This window comes from Boleophthalmus pectinirostris, unplaced genomic scaffold (genome assembly GCF_026225935.1).
Source record: "Boleophthalmus pectinirostris isolate CB_2022bp ecotype Guang Dong unplaced genomic scaffold, ASM2622593v1 HiC_scaffold_15, whole genome shotgun sequence".
Lineage (NCBI taxonomy): Eukaryota > Metazoa > Chordata > Actinopteri > Gobiiformes > Gobiidae > Boleophthalmus > Boleophthalmus pectinirostris.
The window spans coordinates 30337978-30344958 of NW_026571070.1; the positions used below are offsets into that span (position 1 = coordinate 30337978).

Consider the following 6981-nt stretch of genomic DNA (forward strand, 5'->3'; position numbering starts at 1 on the left):
GACTTTTGTAAATATATATTTTTTAATTTTCTTAGATGTGGAATAAATGCAGTTTGGGTCTGCACAAAAAAATCGGCTCAGCTCTACTCTGTTCCTCTTATACTGCTAAGGTCGCTGCCCGGGACATAACAGCAAGTTATCAACTACTTCTGACTAGTGATGGTGAGATGAAGCCCCATGAAGCACTGAAGTGTTCCAGCCATTTGCTCGACTCTTGAGCCGATGCTTCAAGGTGTTTCATTTGCTCCACTGCGCCACCAAGTGTCCCAAAAAATGTATAACAGGCCGAGAGAAAATAGAACAATCAACATGATCATCGAGGTTCTGATGGAAAGATTTATACTGAATAAATGAATGATTAAATATATGAATGTTTGTGATTTCAACATAAAGTGTGAATGTATGAACCTGGAGTCTGTGTTCATGATATAAAAGGTCGGGTTAAAAGAAAAAGTAGGAACAAACTGGAGATCAGGATGTAATGTGACTGTGTTTGTGTTACTACTTTACATCTGTGCTTATGCCACAATAAGGACGGCAAGATAGGGTCATTTTATTCATTTTTATTTAAAAATATCAATTTCTCCACAGTATTTGGACTCAGACAGTTTCTTTTTTACGGAGAGTTTCCCCTGTTTTAAAAAAAATAAAAATCTCAACTAGAATGTACCAAACTCGCAATAACCCAAAACCACAAAATGTTTTGAGGGAATCCGTTGCGTTTTACTTGCCGCTGTTTCAAATCGCGTCAAATCTGCGAACCACTTCCTGAAGCAGTCACGTGGTACAGCCGGGCAGCGAGGCTTCGGATGTCATCGTTTTTGGCTCCTCCCTAAAAATGAAGCAAGCCTCGATACACGCTTCACAGAAACACCTCTTTCATTACTCGACACAGGCTTCGAAGCCTCGGCACATCTCGTAACATCACTACTTCTGACCTTTTTTTCAGTAGAGATTGACAGTTCCAGGGCTGAAATTAACCAAATTATTGTAGTATAGTTGTAAATTAATTAGTGGAGCACTTCCTGTATTACCACATGACATCACAAGGTGGAACAGAGTGTTTTCTGATTGAGAGAAGAAGACTAAAGCTAAATATGCAGGGTAGAGGTCTGCACGGGACAGAATTTTCTCGCTCCCACTCGCGCCCGCAAAGAATTGTAATTTTCATTCCCGCTCCCGCCCACATCCACAATATTTTGTCCTGCTCTCGCCCGCAAATTCGCTTTCTTAAGCTTTATTAAACATGGAGAAGCAGAAAGGAAATGTCTAAAATGTGTGCAAGATTAGACCACACCCGCAAGTTTAGGCTGCTTAAAAGGTTTTTATTAATGCCAAATAAAATATCCAGCACAAATGATGTGTGATAGGCAAACATTAATCATTTGTATATTCTACTTTAACCTCAGTCCTGCAGTCCCGCTCCTACCCACACCCACGATGAGCTTTTAAAATGTGTCCCACGCCACACAGTTTTGTGTCAGGTCCCATGGTACTCCAGGTATTAGGGGTGTAACGATATCCAAGTCTCACGATACGATATTCATTGCGGTATTTTGTGGAGGCTAACAAAACTGTGAATATGCTTAGAACTGTTATTTCTTCATGTAGTCTGCACTGAAATGGAGTGAAGGACCATGGACATGGTTCCCTCTGTCTTTTTTTTATTGCTGCACCATAACTTTTCATTTAAGCAAAGAGACTCATGATTCGATATATTGTGATGGTCCATGATATTATTGTGGAACTTTGACGACACGATATCACAATATTTCAATTATTGTTACATCCCTACCAGATCAGTTTATGATGAGGAACAATTATAACATAGATTGAAAAGTGTAATCGTGTAATCTGGGCCCTTAAAAGGAACATGGATGTTAGTGGCATCATTTTAGACATGTACCACCAAAATACACAATCAACAATAGAGAATATGAAGGTGTCTATTGGTTTTCAAATTCTAGAGCAGGGGTCATCAAACTAAGGCCCGCGGGCCGACTCTGGCCTTCCACACCCCTTTCACTGGCCCCCCAGCCCCTCTGAACTGGCCCTATGAGGCAACCCTTAAAAATTGTCATGGCCTATTTTTTTAAATTCCTTTTTTTTTTTTTTTTACTTTCAAATAATCTACACATCTACATCTTGTATAATGTTGATTTTTTCAATTCAAAAATAGATATTTATATGAAGTATTTATATTTATGTTTAAATTATTATATGATATATTTTACATTTGATGATGAATTTTCATCACCTGACAAACTGGAGATCAAACTGTGACAGTCAATGCACATGCAGAGTTCTGTAGTGCAGTTAAAGACAGCAAAATGTCGAGTGTTAAAGTACGAAAAGTTGACAGAGAGTGCCGAGTTTTCAAAAAGAACAATGGACCACCGATTATTTTTTTGTTCAGTGTAAGGACATTGCAATTTGGCTGATATGTAAAGAAGGTGCGGTGGTGTTCAAAGAATATAATCTGCGTCGTCAGGGTCAAACAATTCCGTTATACGGCTGACCTGACCCAACCAGCCATAATATCCCCCAGAGGAAAAAAAGTTTGGTTTGGTTCTAGAGTGTGATGATGTCATACTTTCAGATGGGGGCAAGAGCCAGCTTTTCCTATTGATTACACTGTACTTTACCGTGAAATATCGGAAGCGTAAATTCCCAAATACAGAACCTGATCATTTGTATTATTGACCAGACTCAAGACCTGCTGTATTAGAGCAAAAATCTGCAGTTGAACAATATTGATTTTAGCTGTGCCCATCTGTATTAAATATTATTGGCCTGCAGAGAGCTGTGATGTCATCTGAAAGCAGCAATATCAGTAATAAGTCATGAGGAATCACTAATAGCAATGGTGGTAAATTGTAAAGTTAAAATGAGGCTGACCCTGACGTGATTTGAACACGCAACCTTCTGATCTGGAGTCAGACGCGCTACCGTTGCGCCACAGAGTCATATGGAGGTAAAGTTTCCTAATGACTACAGTATCATCGGCGAGCATGGTCCTGAAACATGTCCAGGTGCACAGTTCCCATGAGGGTGAGGGGGTCGGCGGGACGATAATAACAACAAGGTCTTCTGTGTTGTTGATTTCATTATCCATTTCTTTTTCGTTATCTAATATTAAACCATTTGCCTCAGACGACTTTACTAAATTCACATTTGATGAGATAGACTGACCATCAATAATGAAACGCCCAAATTAGTTTACGTCTGAGAGCCTCTACTTTAGTTCTTAAGTTTTTAAAGCCAAGATAAATCGAGATGGGTCCCCGGGCGATGTGCGGGCTGACAGACTGCCGCAGATGCCTTGAAAGATGGGTTAAATTTCCATACGGGATCAACAATTATGCTTAATACTTAAAATTAAGGATGGGCAATAAAAGATAAATAATTAATCTTATCAGTAATCTTCTGAATACAGACAAGATAAGATAAGACAGCTGTCAGGAAAAAAGTCTGAACTGAACTCTGCTCCACTGACAAATGATTGGCTGTAGATCTCTATTAAAAGCTGAAGCTCGATCTCAATTAAAATTTGCATATCTCTCTCAAAGTGCCTTCAGATGAACTATTAATGTCCAATTCTGTGTACAGTCCACTGTTTTAAAATGACTTTAACTGCTGCGTGAACATGACGCCCAATGACTGTGTCCTAACCGAATCTCAGTCCATCTTACTCTCCAACGGTGGGACCAAGTCATTCTTTTGCAAGTCTCAAGTCTTTGACCTGAAGTCCGAAGTCAAATACAGAAAAGTCCAAGTTGAGTCTCGAGTCACTGGCCCATAAGTCCAAGTCAAGTCCAAGTCATCTGCTTTGAGTTTCAAGTCATTTCAAGTCTTTAAACCATCTTAGATTTTTGCAATTTATATGACATTTAAACTAAATTGTACTTAAACAATCATGGTATATTTATATATGAGTATTTATAGAATATATAAGAGTTGTAGAAAAGTAAATTTTTCTTTTTAAAATGTTTTCACAAGATCTTAGTGTGAATCATTACATTATTGAGAATAGAAAGAATTCAGATTTAAAAGTACTAAAGTCTTCGCAAGTCACAGGCCTCAAGACCAAGTCAAGTCCCAAGTCAGTGACCTTCAAGTCCAAGTCGAGTCCCAAATCTTAGTCCATTTTATCAAGTCAAATCTCAAGTCCTAAAAATAGTGACTCAAATCTGACTCAAGCCTAAGTCACGACTTACAAGTCCCCACCTCTGTTACTCTCCATCTTGGTCCTCCTGAACTTGGTTTAAAAAAGACATTGTGCTTCTGTCTATAGTTAAAATCTATGACACCCAAGGATTATTATGTTAAAATTTTGTCATTTTAAATCACAATATTCATCTAAAACGACTTAATAAATGATACAGGTTCGCTGACTTCCACGTTAGAAAACTGCGGTGCACAATGGGAGCTGACATCGCCGTAAACAGGGTCTGCCGCCTCTTCCAACCTCCCTTCATTACGACATGCCCCTATTTAGACATGCCAGATTTCCAAAACTTTTTGTATCGCTATTACGACACGTCATATGTGTGTTTTGGGCTGTGTTCTCCACAGATCGACTACATAACAAAATAAATGAAGCACAAAGGCTCCATGCAGCCTCCGTTTTAGATTAGATATTTTCCCGAAGGCTATGTTCTTTTTTGTCTCTGTTTCCCACGGCGATCAGTTAGGACATTTTCCCACTGTCTGATATCTTATGTGGCCCAAGTATTAATATTATTCATGTTGGAAAAATAGTAAAGTGGCGCTACTCCGACAAGGGAATAAAGTCACAATAGTGGGACGATTGAAAAATTAAGTTTATGCCGCTACTCCGACAATTAGACGTCAATGTCTAAATAGCGGCATGTCGGAAAAGCAGCATGTAACCGCCTTAAACGTCATCAAAACAAAGAGCCGTGTTGCTATTGGCACTTCTGATGAATAGCTGTGGATCATACTATGCAGATTTTTTATACGATTTATACGAAACTGACTTAACTGCTCTGAAAATAAAAACTGGAGAACGAAGCAAGTACAGAGCCGTGGGCGTGTACCGTTGGCGGTGAAAACGGGTGTTGATCAGCAATATGGCGTGTTGAAAATAAAAAGATGACTCACACATGCACAAATCACTCCAGATACATCACTGAGAGGGTAAAAGAGAAGGAGAACAACTACAGCATCTCTAAAAGCTCTGAAAAGTCCATTTTGCATAATATGTCCACTTTAAAACCTAGTGATAGCAACTCTGAGCTCTGAAATCTGTAATCAGTATCCTATTACAACAAAAACTCCCATTTTACCTCGCAATCTTCAGAGGACGAATAAAAAAACAATCAAATACAGAAACCCGATCTCCCGCCGTCGCACTGGGTTTGGCGGTGCTGGCCTCTGCTTTGACGATGGTTTTGTTTGGATCCATTACGGCGTCTCACTTTCCCCTGAGCGGTTTAATTGTTGTGGGTTAATGAAGCGTGTTTACAGCTTTGAGAAGATGCTCTGGGAGGATCGGAGCAGGTACTATAGAAGTCTGCAGACAGTTCCACATGATCGAGCTAACGCTGTTCTGCCGTTAATGACCGCGGACTCAAAGCGGCGAGATCCGTTCGCCCCGAGCTGGCCCGTTTTATATCGGCACAGCGAGGGTTTCATCAAGACTTTGTTGTGCTGCCACTTCCAGTTACAAGTTCAATGTAAAAAAATCCTATTAGGAATCCAGTGTTTGTCAAAGGTGTGTTAGATATGCTAGTTTAAAGGAGTACTACGGGACTTTTCTGGTGATAAACACACTACCAGTCAAGTTTAGACACACTTTTTTATTTTTTACTTGCATGATAGCTGTATTTTTCAGACTATAATTCACTCTGGAGTATAAGTTGCACTTTTAGGGGGAAATTTATTTTATAAAATCTGAGACCAGGATCCAATATTTCATCTTTGAAAAGTAAGTTATAGTAATAATAAAGCTTGTTTGGATCTGGTTTGGACTTGGTTTGGATTTGGTTTGCATAACAACAGACTGTTGACGTCACATATGAACAGTTCTTCAGATAACTATAGCATAACCAACAGAACAGAACAAGTTTACCAAACTCTCCATCTCACTCCAAATCACTAAATCCATTCAATTCTTCATCCTCCGTGTCACTTCTGAGCAACTCCACGATCTCTGGAGGTAAACAGAGCGCCACTTCCTCGTAGCTGTCATCAGACTCTGCATCAGTTCCAGTTAGAATTATTCCGGCCTTTCTGAATCCCAACAGGATGGTTTCAGAGTCACTGAAGTCACTTTAATTTTAAATATTCAGTGTACAGAAGTCATGATTCATGATCCAGACAGGACAGAGGCTCTTTCTGCAGGAGACATGTGCAGTAGAGTGAAGTGACAGTGGTACAGGAGTAATAGGAGCAGCAGATACTGACATGCAAGACTAGAGCCTCTCGAAGGTCAGTGTGAACATTTTAATATATAAAGTGCACCGGAGTATAAGTCGCAGGAAACACCTAAACCATGAAAAAGTGCGACGTTTAGTCCGAAAAATTATGGTATTTGCATTGTAGATTCTCACTGAAGACATCCAAACTATGAATGGACACAAATGGAATGTTCAAACTAAATAAAGTAAACTTAAATTAATATAAATATAGTTAAAATAAACGTGTTTTAAATGAACTATTTTTAAAAAGTAGCTCTCACTCGTGTTGCCATCTCTGCTCCTGTGCTGATTCTTGTGTTTCTTCAGGGTTAATCAGTGTAAAAATGCAAACAAATCTGAAAGAAAAAAAGATTAGGTTCTTTTAAAAATTGAGACCCAACCTTTCTAACCTTTCACATTTTACAAGAGAAGAAAACAAGACAAGAAAATTACACAAAATGGACTCTTGTGAGCTTTAAAAACACGTTAGAATGTTGATACCTCTTGAAAAACACACATGGAGTTGTGTTTTGTTTTATTCCCACATGTTTGAGTAACC

The 6981-nt window shown here is 39.0% G+C and overlaps 1 non-coding gene across 1 annotated transcript; it reads right to left on the bottom strand.

Moving 5' to 3' along the window:
* Positions 1-2894: 2894 nt before the first annotated feature.
* On the bottom strand, positions 2895-2966 carry trnaw-cca (transfer RNA tryptophan (anticodon CCA)). The gene has a single exon. It is a non-coding gene; the product is annotated as a tRNA-Trp (tRNA).
* Positions 2967-6981: the final 4015 nt, after the last annotated feature.